General features: G+C 46.6%; 2 non-coding genes across 2 annotated transcripts; both read right to left on the bottom strand.

The window, feature by feature from the left end:
• Nucleotides 1-11,274: 11,274 nt before the first annotated feature.
• Trnat-agu (transfer RNA threonine (anticodon AGU)) lies at nt 11,275-11,346 on the bottom strand. Its single transcript has one exon. It is a non-coding gene; the product is annotated as a tRNA-Thr (tRNA).
• A 338-nt stretch (nt 11,347-11,684) lies between these two features.
• Trnak-cuu (transfer RNA lysine (anticodon CUU)) lies at nt 11,685-11,757 on the bottom strand. The gene has a single exon. It is a non-coding gene; the product is annotated as a tRNA-Lys (tRNA).
• Between the last annotated feature and the right edge of the window lie 4,018 nt (nt 11,758-15,775).

A 15,775-nucleotide genomic window follows, 5' to 3' on the forward strand; every position in this document is an offset into this window, starting at 1 on the left:
TGGCATCACGCACATTGATTGTAAAGGAACTTTGAATTTTCTTTATTGATTTCACAGACCATATGTACATGAACATATCACCAACCGAACACTCTCTTTACACATATATTGAGCGGGACAGGCAGATGGCGGCACGGAGTTAAGGGGCAGATATTGCTAGGCCTATTTCCAGTGTCGCCCTCATACCCGTCACCACTCACATTGATTGTATAGGAAGATTGAATTTTCATTCTTGATATCCCAGACCATATGTATATGAACATATCACCAAAAAACATTCTCGTTTTACATATATCGAGTGGGCCAGGCAGATGGCAGCAAGGATTTCAGGGGCAGATAATTCTAGGCCTGTTTCCACTGCTGCTCTCATACGTGTCACCACTCACATTGATTGTAAAGGGTCATTGAATATTCTTTATTGATTTCCCAGACCATATGTATATGAACATATCACCAAACCAACATTTAGTTTATACATATATCGAGTGGGCCAGGCAGATGGCGACACGGAGTCAGGGGGCAGATAGACCTAGGCCTTGTTCCAGTGCCACCCTGATACCTGTCACCACTCATATTGATTGAAAAGCAACATTGAATTTTCTTTATTGATTTCCCAGACCATATGTATATGAACATATCTCCAAACCAACATTTTCTTTATTCATATATCAAGTGGGCCGATCAGATTGCAGCACGGAGTTAAGGGGCAGATAGTTCGAGGACTTATTCCAGTGCTGCACTCATACCTGTTACCACTCACATTGATTGTAAAGGAACATTGAATTTTCTTTATTGATTTCCCTGACCATATGTAAATGAACATATCACTAAACCAAGATCTTCCTTATACATATATCGAGCGGGCCATGCAGATGGCATCAAGGATTTCAGGGGCAGATAGTTCTAGGCCTGATCAAGTGCTGTCCTCACACACTTCACCACTCACATTGATTGTAAAGGAACAATGAATTTCCTTTATGGTTTTCCAGACCATATGTATATGAACATATCACTAAACCAACATTTTCTTTATACATGTTTTGAGCGGGCCAGGCAGATGGGGGCAAGGATTTCCGGGACAGATAGTTCTAGGCCTGGTTCCAGTGCTGCCCTCATATGTGTCACCACTCACATCGATTGTAAAGGAAGATTGAATTTTCCTTATTGATTTCCCAGACCATATGTATATGAACATATCACCAAACCAACACTCTCTTTTTACGTATATTGAGGGGGCCATTCAGATAGCGGCAAGGATTTCAGGGGCAGATAGTTCTAGGCCTGGTTAGAGTGCTGCTCTGATACCTGTCACCACTCACATTGATTGTAAAGGAACATTGAATTTTCTTTATTGATTTCCCTCACCATTTGTATATGAACATATCACCAAACCAATATTTTCCTTATACGTATATCGAGTGGGACATGCAGATGGCGGCAAGGATTTCAGGGGCAGATAGTTCTAGGCCTAGTCCGAGTGCCGCCCTCGTATATGTCTTCACTCAAATTGATTGTATAGGAACATTAAATTTTCTTTATTAATTTCCCACACCATATGTATATGAGCATGTCAGGAAACACAATTCTCTTTTTACATTTATCGAGCAGTCCAGGCAAATGGCGGCACGGAGTTCAGGAGCAGATAATTCTAGGCCTGGTCTGAGTGCCTCCCTAATACACAACACCACTCCCATTGATTGTAAAGGAACATTGAATTTTTTATATTGATTACCCAGGCCATATATATATATGATCATATCACCAAACCAACATTTTATTTATACATATATTGAGCGGGCCAGGCAGGTGGCAGCAAGTATTTCTGGGGCAGATAGTTCTAGGCCTGGTTCCAGTGTTGCCCTCATACCTGTCACCACTCATATTGATTGAAAAGCTACATTGAATTTTCTTTATTGATTTCCCAGACCATATGTACATGAACATATCGCCAAACCAACATTTTCTTTATTCATATATAAAGCGGGCCAGGCAGAATGCGGCACGGAGTTAAGGGGCAGATAGTGCTAGACCTGGTTCCAGTGCCGCCCTCATACTCATCACCACTCACGTTGATTGTAAAGGAACATTGAACTTTCTTTTTTTGATTTCCCAGACCATATGTATATGAACATATCACCAAACCAACATTTTCTTTATACATGTTTTGAGCGGGCCAGGCAGGTGGCAGCAAGTATTTCTGGGGCAGATAGTTCTAGGCCTGGTTCCAGTGTTGCCCTCATACCTGTCACCACTCATATTGTTTGTAAGGGAACATTGAATTTTCTTTATTGATTTCACAGACCAGGTCCGCAGCTCGTGATCTCGCGGTAGCGTTCTCGCTTCCCGAGCACGGGGTCCCGGGTTCGATTCCCGGCGGGGTCAGGGATTTTTCACCTGCCTCGTGATGACTGGGTGTTTGTGTCGTCTTCATCATCATCATCAATCATCCCCATTACGGTCGGAGGAAGGCAATGGCAAACCACCTCCACTAGGACCTTGCCTAGTATGGCGGCGCGGGTCTCCCGCGTCGCTCCCCTACGCTCGGTAAACGGAGTATGGGACTCATCATCATCATCATCATGTATATGAACATATCACCAACTGAACACTCTCTTTATACATATATCGAGAGGGCCATTAAGATGGCAGCAGGATTTAGGGGCAGATAGACCTAGGCCTCCCTGCCGCCCTCATACCTGTCACCACTCATATTGATTGAAAAGCAACATTGAATTTTCTTTATTGATTTCCCAGACCATATGTATATGAACATATCGCCAAACCAACATTTTCTTTATTCATATATCAAGCAGGCCAGGCAGAATGCGGCACGGAGTTAAGGGGCAGATAGTGCTAGACCAGGTTCCAGTGCCGCCCTCATACTCATCACCACTCACGTTGATTGTAAAGGAACATTGAACATTCTTTTTTTGATTTCCCAGACCATATGTATATGAACATATCACCAAACCAACATTATCTTTATACATATATCGAGCGGCCCAGGCAGATGGCGGCAAGGAGTTCAGGGGTAGATAGCTCTAGGCCTGGTTCCAGTGCTGCCCTCATACCTGCCATCTCGCACATTGATTGTAAAGGAACATTGAATTTTCTTTAGTAATTTCCCACACTATATGAATAAGAACATGTCAGCAAACCAAAATTCTCTTTTTACATTTATCGAGCAGTCCAGGCAGATGGCGGCAAGGAGTTCAGGGTTAGATAGTTCTAGGCCTGGTCTGAGTGCCTCCCTAATACCCAACACCACTCCCATTGATTGTAAAGGAACATAGAAGTTTTTACATTGATTTCTCAGGCCATATATATATATGAACGTATCACCAAACCAACATTTTATTTATATATATATCGAGCGGGCCTGGCAGATGGCGGCACGGAGTTAAGGGCAGATAGTGCTAGGCCTGGTTCGAGTTCTGCTCTCATACTCGTCACCACTCACATTGATTGTAGTGGAACATTGAATTTTGTTTATTGATTGCCCAAACCACATGTATATGAACATATAACAAAACCAACATTCTATTTTTACATATATCGAAGGGCCCAGGGAAATGGCGGCAAGTATTTCAGGGGCAGATAGTTCTAGGCCTGGTTCCAGAGCTGCCCTCATACCGGTCACCACTCACATTGATTGTAAAGAAACATTTAATTTTCCTTATTGATTTCCCAGACCATATGTATATGAACATATCACCAAACCAACATTTTCTTTATACATGTTTTGAGCGGGCCAGGCAGATGGCGGCAAGGATTTCCGGGACAGATAGTTCTAGGCCTGGTTCCAGTGCTGCCCTCATATGTGTCACCACTCACATCGATTGTAAAGGAAGATTGAATTTTCCTTATTGATTTCCCAGACCATATGTATATGAACATATCACCAAACCAACATTCTCGTTTTAGATATATCGTGCGGGCAAGGCAGATGTCGGCACGGAGTTAAGGGGCAGATAGTGCTAGGCCTGGATCCAGTGCCCCCCTCATACTCACCACCACTCACAACGATTGAAATGGAACATTGAATTTTTTTTATTGATTTCCCAGACCATATGTATATGAACATATCACCAAACCAACACTCTCTTTCTACATATATCGAGCGGGCCAGGCAGGTGGCGGCAAGGATTTCAGGGGCAGATAGTTCTAGGCCTCTTGCGATTGCCGCCACTCACATTGATTGTAAAGTAACATTGAATTTTTTTTATTGATTTCCCAGGCCGTATGTATATGAATATATTACCAAACCCACATTCTCTCAGCCTCGGTGAATACGTGCCGGGTAGCACGTCACACAGTACTCGTTTGCATTGATTGGTCCCATACAGAATCTCTCCATGCTGCCCATGTTTTCCTAACGTCACACTCGTCACGTACTTCACTTTTATTTCATAATCATTTCTGAGAGGTAAAGGAATTGCATGAAAACCTGCAGAGATAGTGGCGTCAAAATTAACATATATACTTGATGTGACTCATAAGCTGAACGAGTTATTCTCCGACGTTGTCTTAGATGTGCAAGTGCCAGTCAAAACACGCGGCGACGGCACGCTGCCGACCATTTCGCCAGTTAACACCGGTCTTGTTGTGTGTGTTTCGAGCTCAAGAGCATCTCCAAGCAGGAAATGGTCAACAGCAATATTCAGACGGTTTCGTACTGCTCAGTTGCTACACTAAAATGGTATGTTTCTTTTCCAGAACTGGAAAAACACGACCGTGACAGGATTCGAACCTTCAATCTTCGCATCCGAAGTTCGACGCCTTATCCAGATTTTTTTTTTTAGCTCTCATTTTGTGTGCTTTTCTCCGTTGTATCTGCTCGGGGCTGACGTTGTAAGACATCCGATGAAGTTCATTGATGACTGATTAACTCAGTTTTTTTATGACAGAGGGTACGTAACCCTCTGACCGAACACGCTGAGTTACCGTGCAGGCAAAAATATCGTATTGTTCGTTTCATCTGCTCGTTGTGCACGTCGTAAGACGTCCATTTCAGTTCGTCGTTGATCCATTAACTCAGTTTTATTTTTTTATTTTTATTATTATTTTTTTTTTTTATTGCAGAGGGCAGCTAACACTGTGTCCGGACACGCTGAGCTACCGTGCTGTCGAGACCATTTCGCTAGTTAACACCGGTCTTGTTGTGTGTGTTTCAAGCTCAAGAGCATCTCCAAGCAGGAAATGGTCAACAGCAACATTCAGACGGTTTCGTACTGCTCAATTGCTACACTAAAACGATATGTTTCTTTTTCAGAACTGGAAAAACACGACCGTGACAGGATTCGAACCTTCAAGTCCGACGCCTTATCCATTTTATTTTTTTATTTATTTTTATTTTTATTTATATTTATTTATTTATTTGATGGAGCAGGGAGGGGGCTGGCGGAGGCAAGGTGGGCAGGGGTCGCGACCCAAGGCCTGTCCACGATGCCTGCCCCCTCCCATCCTGGGGATGTGATGTGGTACAAAGGATACAGTTGGTGTATTATTGTGATTTTTTTATTTATTCATTTATTTATTTTTATTTTTTTTAACAGTGAGGAACAGAAAACTAGTAAGTGCACTCCTTGCGTCGAGTTGGGGACGCACGTAACTAAAACCATGCTAATAGTTGTAGAAAAAGGCATAAATAAAGAGAGCAAAGTGCGGGGCTAAGGAAACCATGAAACAAAACTGAAGGGTGGAATCCATACCACAATTAACCAGTGCTACATCTTGCACCGGATGGGATAACTAAAACAGCGAAGACCTTTTCGCACCGGGGACAAAAAGAGGAAACGGGACAAATACTGCTACAGAGTGTGAGGGTTCACAACGAAACTCTCCATCTGCTGTATCATCCACGTATGACTTCTCGTAATGATGAAAGTAGATCCCACGTTGTACCGTGTAGTGTTCTATTATCGTATTGTAATTTTAGCTTCTCTTATCCGTGACGTTCCAGCTACGTGGAGGGTCGTGGAACGCACTCCACAAAAAATTGGAAAAATATTGTCGCTACTTTGGGTTACGGAGGATCTTGCAATGTCGTTCCTGCAAATAGTTCCGAAAGTCTAAAGTGTCCTTAGTGCCGTCTTGAAACAAATAATGCACTGCATGTCCACGAAACCACGTCATTGCATTAGTTTTAGTCCGTGGGTAATACGTTTCATCCGGGTATAAGGTAGTCTTAGGGGCGATATGATTTGGCGTTACCGGAAGGAAGTATGCTGACATTTGCCTCACTAAGTGCCACACTGCTGTGGACTAGCCACAGCTAAGACGGTGTTCATCGTTGTCTTGAACGCCACAGCTCGTGCACGTGGGTGAGTCTACCATGTGGATCGCATGTAGCCTTGATCTGGTCACCTGCTTACCGTTGACAGTGATATACCACATCGCCGTGACGTCAGTGTCTAGTGTTACGTGGTGAATTGTCCTCCACACTACCCTCCAGTTGACGTTCGGGTGCTTCCTCTCCACTACGTTGTCGGGTCGTCCACGTTGCAGGACCCTACAAACCGTCTTTGCCGACGCCAGTTGAGTCGCTGGTAAGGCAAGTCGAAAGTAACTGAGTTCGAGGTAAAAGACACCGATGTATAAGAGCGAAGAGGGGACGTGGTGTATCGGCACAGGCGGCAACAGGGAGGGCGGTGCTAGTTCTTCTATTGACAAACTGGTCAGACTGTCCGGACGGCGGTGCCATAGTTTGACTAATGTGCTCACAAATAGGGCAACCGCTCTGTCATAAACGTGATAAAGGCCAAGCCCTCCCCGATCCGGGGGAAGGGTGAGAGTCTCACATTTGATCTTGAAAAGCATTCTAGAACTCACGAAGGACCCAAAAGCCGCAAGTATACGGCGAGCTAACATCACCGGTATAGGTAATATCTGGGTGTAGTGCGGAATGTGTGACGCTAAATGTGTGTTGACATACTGAGACCGTTGGACGATATCCAGGTCTCGTAGGTGGTTGTTGGCAATTGCAGTCCGAACATTTCGTAAAAGCCGTCGAAAGTTGTGAGCAGCAGTCCGTCGTATATCGTCTGTAAAATCAATGCCTAGACATTTCAAACTATCACTGAGCTGTAAGGGGGTGACACTGTTCTCAGACAATCCGACCCCGATGTTCATCGCCACCGATTTTGCGACGTTGATACGACTACCAGTGGCCATGCCATATTTCGCTATCCAAGTTAGTGCGCTAGCGGTGTCGTCACCGTTGCGGATGACAATCAGCAGGTAGTCAGTGTACGCTTTACATCGGAAAGTGTGGCCTCGTAACGTCATACCCGTTAGTCGTTGGCGCAGGCCGCAGAGGAGAGGTTCCATGGCCACAGCGTAAAGTAAAGTGGACAGAGGGCAGCCTTGGCGTATCGATCGAGAAATTGTGAGGGGCTGCGAAGGTCGGCCGTTGACGATCACCTTGGACGTCGCGCCACGGAGTAGTCGCATGACGACAGTGACGAATGGCTGTGGGTACCGCATATGTTGGAGGACCGCTTCCAAATTGTTGTGGTCCACTCGGTCGAAAGCTTGACTAAAATCGATGGCCGCCAGTGCACCCTTCAGACGACATGCCCTCGCCAGTGAGATCAAGTCACGATATTCGCTGAGTGCTGTTTCAATATTATTGTCGCCTCCCAATGACGTCTGATCGGGTGAGATAACATTGCGTAGGGTCTGGCGTATCCGCGCCGCCAACAGTCGAGAAAAGATCTTAAAGTCGCAGTTCAATAGCGTCAACGGGCGGTAGTCCTGCAGTCGTCAGCCACCAGACGGTTTGTGAATAGGAATAATCATCCCTTCCACAAGGGCCGCAGGGAGCGGCACGTCCGGGGATAGTAGTTCGCGACAGATGTCCGTCCATCGGGAGGCTAATAAATATTGAAAAGTCCGGTAAAATTCCAAGGGGAGGCCATCAGGACCCGGAGACTTGTTGACAGCTCCTTTTCTAATGGCGTTGATCACTTCTTCTTCTGTAATTTCTTCCATCAAGGCCGCTTTTATTACCGGGGTGACGGTGCCGTAAATCGTCTGAGAGACGTCCTCCAGTGCTGTCGGATCACGGGTCTGAGCGGAATAGAGCTGGGCATAATGATTGTAGAACGCTGTGTTTATGTCTTGTTGCGTGGTGAGGCGATGACCGTCCTCCGTATCGATGAAGCGTATCAGCGCTCGTTGGCGTCGTTTACGTTCACGAAGGACGTGGAACATTGACGGGCGTTCGCTAGGTATCCGATCCTGCGTCCTCGAGCGGATGACTACCCCCTCTAGGTGGCGTCGCATATGAGCGAGGATCTGAGCCTTGGCACGGTGGACCGCCGTTTGTCGTTCCGGAGACGGCGCCATAGCATCGCAGGTGCGCAAGACCCGGAAGTAAAAGTCGAGTGTATGTCTTCGCCAAGTAGCATGGTCGCGACCGTAGATTATCAACGTTCGCCTCAGTGCCGGTTTGGCGCAGTCCAACCTCCAGCGAATCGTTGTGGGATACGCACGGAGGCGATTTTCACACGAATGCCACGTATCCTCAACGGCTTGGCGGCAATCCGGGTACGACAGGTGAGCGATTTTTAATTTCCACGGGCTGCGGCTTCTCCACATTTGTCGCCGCCGCAGGGTGACGGCACGAATGTAAACTGAGTGGTCCGAGAATGCTGCAGGCCACAGTTCCACATCCTGTGTTCCAGCGGCGAGAGAGCGTAAGACATAAATCCTGTCGATACGACTGGAAGAGTGACTCGTGAAGTGCGTGAATCCCGGTCGGTGGCCGTGAAGATGTTCCCAAGTGTCCACCATCTGCAGGTCTCGAATTAGCGTCTCGAGTTCCGGGCACGGATTATGACGTGGTAGTTGGTCTCTGGGCGCCAGTACGCAATTGTAGTCACCTCCAAACAACAGACGGTCGTGGGGGCCTTGGAAGAGCGGGGCGACGTCTTCCGCAAAGAATCGTGAACGTTCGCGACGTTTGTCCGTCCCGGAAGGTGCGTAGATATTGATAAGGCGGACACCCAGTACTGTGAGTGCCATTCCTCTTGCCCCAGGCAGAAACATCATATCGTCCGCCACTATCCCTTCCCGAAGAAGTACAGCGACACCGCTGCATGTTGGGGAAGCTGGAGAGACGCAAGCATCGTAACCGTACATGCCTGGAAAGTCGTTGACGTACACTTCCTGGAGGAGGGCTATGTCGATGGAAGCAGAGTTCAACATATCCTGAAGCAAGGATAACTTAGCGCGCGTCCGTATAGTGTTGATGTTTATAGTTGCAATGTGATAAGTTTGAGGTCTATCCACAGCATCCGTGTTGACCATCAGTACCCCTGTAAGGCTGTCTCGTCACTCTAACTGATGGCGGGAAAGGGTCAGCACTGGTGGGATAAATTTCCCCCCGTGTCGTCCGACACGATGGGCAAGGAGTGTGCCTCACAGTCGTCTGCCCAGTCGCCATGAAATACCATCGGCTGTTGGTGGCTGTTAGTGGCTGCTGCGGCACTCGGCGCTGACTCCATCGGCTCTTCTGGCTGGGAATCGGCAGCGGCTGCCTGCTTGTTATCCTGCTGTTCTGTGGGGTCGGAGGGGCTGAAGCCGTCACCACGGCGATCTGTTGAGTTTGAAGTTACAGCGGCCTCTGTACCGCCGGTACCGTCGTCGGAATTTCCACTGTCCATGTCAGACGATCGCTGCAAACACTCCTCCGATGGAGCACGCCGCCGTCTCTTGTGTTTTCGCGGGGAACGCTGTTTACGGTCGTGTGCTTCAGTATCTGAATGTGGGTGGATTTCTTCAGCTGCTCCGGTGTCTGGAAGAAAAGCCGCTGTCGGCACAACCCGTGGGTCAATGTCCATCCTGGCATCCACGCCTTCTTGCAAGGTCGGTCGGCGATTATCTTCAGGTGGGGGTGCCGTTGTAGAGACCGGATCCTGTACTGTAGAAGCCATTATGTTCTCGCCGTCGGGGGCGGCTATCGGACTAATGTCGTCAGTATCGGTAAAGGTTGCTGCCCGTGTAACTTCGGCGTAATTGAGAGGAAGGGTCGTCACCGTAGAAGGAGTCATAGATTCACCTGTCGGGATTTGAGTAAGCCGTCGTCGGGGACAATCCGAACGGACGTGCCCTACTTGGCCACAACCAGAGCAAGTGCGTGGCTGACCGTCATACATAATGATCGCCCTACATCCGCCGATGACAAGATAGGACGGAACATGTTTGGTCAATTCAATTTTAATCTGTCGTACCGCGTTCTTAACGGGGTACGTTGTAAAGGTGGTCCATTCTTCTGCCATATGGCTGATCACTCCGCCGTAGGGCTGGAAAGCCGCGCCGACTACGTCCGGTGGTACTTCAAAAGGGAGTTCGAAGACGCGTATCGTACGTAGGCCAAGCCCCGCGTGATCGATAGAGACCGCCCCAATATGGCCATCAGAATGTTTGAATTTAAGACCGTTCGCATGTGCGCTCACGATTCTGTTGCACACCTCGTCATTTACTAGCTTGACGTAGACAACACTGCTCGTGATAGAGAGATGGATACCAATTATGTCTCGCGGGAAAATTTTAACGTCGTCACGTAAGAAACGTTCCACTTCAAAAGCTCGCGGTCGTGCATGATCGGGTTGAAAACTGATCTTGATGGTGGTTTGTCTGTATGAATGTGCCATGGTGCGTCGGTAGTGATGGACTCCAAACAGGCGACAACGCAGTAGTAAACAACTACGAGCACTCGCGACCACGCGGACGGGACGTAAACAAGACGTCCTCGCCGCAGCGCTGCGGAAAGCAGACTGACCATTAGGCCACACGGTCACTGACTTATATACGACTCATCTCGAAACGCTCACACCCCAGAGGAATTGTGTTTTCGTTCTACACAGACGCTGCCCCTTGCTGTTTCCCACCCTTTCGTCACATTCAACCTCTTACGAGACCGACCAAATATAGACTGGGAAACAAAACCACACACTTTGTGCATTCGCAATCGAAGACAGGGCGTCTCTCGCCGCATTTGCTACGATGGCCATTTGCTACTTCTGCAGAAGCGGCGGCGACGACGGCCGCGAGAGGCTCTGAGATATGTGAAAAATACATCTATAAGATATAATTCAGACTGCCTCGTCCCACCTTATGCTGTACCACTTTGGCAAATGCTTTATCTGCGCTATTCCCCTTAATCACATCTGAAAGTAATTCTTATATAACGCCTGTCGCTAATTGTTCGTCATCCCAGATACTGTTTGCTATACGGTCACGACGCGCAACTGATTTCGAAAATTCGTCGGCCTCCTGTGAGGATCGAACTCACGACCCCTGGTTTACTAGACCAGTACTCTGGCACTGAGCTAAAGAGGCGCGGCCTAGCTGTTCTTTTGCGTACTTCGTTCTTACGGTCGTCTGGATCATCAGTCTTCAGCTGACAACACTTCATATCACCGACTAATATTTGCAGCTTTGGCGACCTATTACTGCTTGGCTACACATGTGACACGTAACCGATGTGCTCTCCAAACAACAACACTTGCATTTCAGAACATGTCTTTCACACATGACTACAAAATCACCTTCACTTTCAAATACAGTTTCCTTGCGACTGACAGAGACGTAGGCAAAGTTTAAAGTTGCTATTTCCATTACATAACGTTAATCAGAAAAACGGTAATTTACATCTGCAGCGGAACAAAATTCCGTTCCGCCCAGCGTGGGGCTCGAACCCACGACCCTGAGATTAAGAGTATCATGCTCAAGCGACTGAGCTAGCCGGGCTGCCTTTTAAATTTTTTTTTAATTTTTTAATTGTTTATTTTTTTATGCATCTCAGCGCTAGGCAGTCGGCGGCAAGGCGGGCAGGCGTCGCATCCTGAGGCCTGGCCACGATGTCACTGCCATACCTCGCACTCATTCGCATGGTTTTGTGATTTTATGTTATGGCTATTTGTGTATTATTCATTTTTGTATTAATTTTTAAAGTGGTATCATGTGCGCCAGTGTTTTTATACATATAAACAGAATGTTAAAATAAATCCATGTCTGGTCTTAGGATTACGCAGCACACTATGAAATCCAGCACAGCAGATACTCTAAGTTGGTCTTCGCGTACAAATAATTTTCACAGTTTCCATGTCGTTTATTGGTATGGTGAATTCTGTTGCCAGATGGTTGATTGTGGATTCCTGCTTCTCAAAACCTTGAGCATGCTATGCGTTTGAAGATGCGCGCTGGTAACGTGGGGGCACCATAGAGCAGGGACATGCCAAACAACCATTTCCCGTATTATAAGTCCTCTTGATAGGAATAATAGAAGCTGCAGAAAACTTCTGGTTCTTACTAAATCTTTGTGCAGCTTTGATGAAAGATAATGCGAAATGAAAGTAAACAAATGAGGATCCTCTTCAGGGTGTCGCACTGCGGAACCAAAAGTAAAGTGCTTTCATTGCAAAACGAAAAGGAACACCAAAATACAATTAAATGTTCGAGGCCGAGTGCACGATGTACTCTGTACCGTCTATTGATCCATGATGCAAATCACCCACATCTGACGGTGCGGAGCAGACCAATCCATGGAAACAATAACAATAATAACAAAGTAGTGAAAAAAAAAAGAAAAACTCCGCCCAATGGATTTAGAAACTTAAATTCTTCCATCACTTAAAGCAATAGTGAGAAAATATTGGAACTGGTCTTTATACTGTCGCAATTTCTTAATCGCATAGTACTCTTCGATGAGGTACATCTGATAATCGTGTAGCGTTGCCGTTGTATGGACGAGCATGTAATAGACGAACTGGCCCATGAGCCAGACATAACTATATTCTTAGATTGAGGATAAAGCTGCCAGTCCGGTCGGAGCGCGTCTTGAAGTTGAATGGAAGTATCCGACGTCCTATTAATGACAGCGAGTTTCTTTCGTGTCCACTGCCATATCTGTGTTTGATCCCTGCAGTGGAAGAGATGCGGCAGGGTTTCCACTAGGTTACACTTGGCACAAAACGGGGTGGGCCGCAGCTTGATTTTGTGCAATTTCTCTCCAGTGGGAATCACCTTATTGACAGCGTCATACCAAACAGATCGAACTCTGGAACGAAGGAACGGATAACTAATGTTCTTCCATATATTTCTATAGTTTATGCCTAAATGTTTCTTCTCAATTGGGTTATTCAGCTGCCGTTTAGTAAGAGCACGATAGATCTCCGCCGTGTGGAACGGATGCGGGTTATCCTGAACATAGCTGAGCTCCACATAATATCGCCAGACATAGCTGAGCTCGGGATGAATGTGTCCCACATACGTTGGCGCAGACAACTCCTTTGGACGTAAGGTCTTGAAAAGCTGTTCCGTAAGGCTATTTTGGTTACTGTGTAGTATGCGGGAAGTACGAGTTAAAAAAGTAGCCACACATTGGGATTCAAGGTCTTTGACGCCTAAGCCACCTCGGGAACGAAGTAACGAGGTAGCTTTAAAGGAAACTTTAAAGATGTTCCCTCTCCAGACATACCAGCAAGCAAGTGCTAAAAATTTTTTCGCAATGGCTGTTGGGATTGGTAAAACAGCGGCAGTATGATAGAGCTTACTGAAAACGTAACTATTAATAAACTGTGCCCTCTGCATCCGGTCTAAAGACCGCATGTTATGTTCTTTGATCACCGCACGTAAGATGGTAAGCTTGCGTTCCCAATTCGCGTTGAGCATTGCCTGGGGATGTGGTGATATAACCAGGCCTAAATGCCACAGATGTTCGGTCTTCTCCAACCAAGAAATATCGATGGAGTTCGGATTACGACCCAACGGCATGATTTTGGACTTTCGCTCATTAAGTCTGGCACCACAAGCGACAGAGTACTGATGGACAATCCGACGAACTGACCCCAGCTCTTCGGTGGTAGTAATAATCACACTGATATCGGCGGCATAGGCGTGGCAGACCGTTTTGTTGTTTAACGTTTGCAACCCATGTAAAGTTATGTAAAACTTTTTAAGAAGTGGCTCTATAGCAATCGAGAATAAAGTCATGGAAAGGGGGCACCCTTGTCGTACTGCTTGTCGTATAGGCACAGGGGCGGTTAACTGGCCGTTAACCTTCACGCGTGAAGACGTTCCGCAGATACATTTCTTAATAAGCTGTCGAAAACGCTGACTGAATCCCATTTTACTCATTGTGCGCAATAAAAATCCGTGATTAATTCTGTCAAACGCCTTATCGAAGTCGAGAAACAGTAACGCCAAATCAGTGTTGGTAATCCAAGTTAAATAAGCCAGGTCACGATATTCACACAGGGCATTTAACATAGATCGACCACTGACTGCACTCGTCTGATAAGGGCCAAGTACTTTGCCAAGAAGCACTTTAAGCCTGTTGCTTATAATCCTAGTCAAGATCTTGAAATCGGAGTTAAGCAACGTAATGGGCCGAAAATCATTTAACATAGTCGGATTTGATGTTTTAGGAACCAGGACAACCATTCCTTGCGTGAACTGCGGGGGGAAGGCAGCATGCGAGAGCAATTCATTGTACATTTGGGTCAATTCGTCGCCGATCACATCCCAATACCGTGAATAAAATTCGACCGGTAAGCCGTCTAAGCCGGCAGCTTTGTTCTTGGCAGCGCACGCAATAATGGACTTAACTTCAGAGTAGGTGACATTGGCCAAGAGATCAGCGTTATCATCCTGATCCACTGTGGAGGCGATGTCGGTTAAAAATCATCCCCCGCCGATAGATCGGTATCTGACTCGGAATAATGTTCTCGAAAATAATTGAAGACATACGCCTTGATAGCACCCTGCTCATTGTACAGATGCCCCCCAGCATCCGTAAGATGAGCAATAAGTTTTTGTTTACCACGTTTCTTTTCCCGTATGATATGGAATAACGATGTGGACTCGTGGGAAACGTCATCAGAAGAGCGCGATCGTACCCGATTACCAACAAGTGCTTCACGAACTAAAGCTGTAAGTTTTGCTTTGATACGCTTGATGCGGATCAGGTTGTCGGACAATGCGGAGGGATCGCTGTACAGCTGGCGTAAACCGAGGAAATAAAATTCTAGAGACTGTTTCCTCCAATAAGCCCTGGTCCTGGCAAACTGGCAAAGACATTTCTGAATCCGCGGCTTAACAAAATCCGTCCACCAAAGAATGCGCTCCCTATACCGAGCTTGCCTCTGGAGGCACTGCTGCCACGTGGCAACGAGGCAACGCCTTAAGTCCGCTTCTTCTAGCAGAGAGACATTCAGCTGCCACGTGCCGCGTCCCAAAAATGTCTTCTGTCGCAAATGCCGTAACGTTATGTGGTATGCGGAGTGGTCACTAAAACTGAGCGGCCATAGTTCACAATCACGAATGGTATTTAAAAGATCTTGAGAAACATAAAACCTATCCAGACGGCTGGAAGAAGCAGCGCTCACATAGGTATATCCCATCGTGTGTGGTCGAAGGTGACACCAACTATCTTTTAAATGCAGTCCATCTGTTAACATTAGTAGCTCGGGACAAAAATTAAAATTCGGACGTTGATCTGCTTTTCGCAAAACGCAGTTAAAATCCCCACCCAGGATGATCTTCAGACGAATGTTTGTTAATAATGGCACAACTTCAGCCCTAAAAAAATCACTTCTGTCCCGTCTGCCAGCGGACCCTGTCGGGGCGCACACGTTCAGGAGAAGCAAATCCTCTAATTGGACGGCAATGCCGTGTCCCGTTTCTAAGATCGCTGTAGGTTGGTAAGCGATGCCAGCTTTGAATAAAATCGCAGTTCCCGTCTCAGTGCCTAGATTTAATATGGCAT

This window comes from Schistocerca gregaria, unplaced genomic scaffold (assembly GCF_023897955.1).
Source record: "Schistocerca gregaria isolate iqSchGreg1 unplaced genomic scaffold, iqSchGreg1.2 ptg000259l, whole genome shotgun sequence".
In the NCBI taxonomy this organism is placed as follows: Eukaryota; Metazoa; Arthropoda; class Insecta; order Orthoptera; family Acrididae; genus Schistocerca; species Schistocerca gregaria.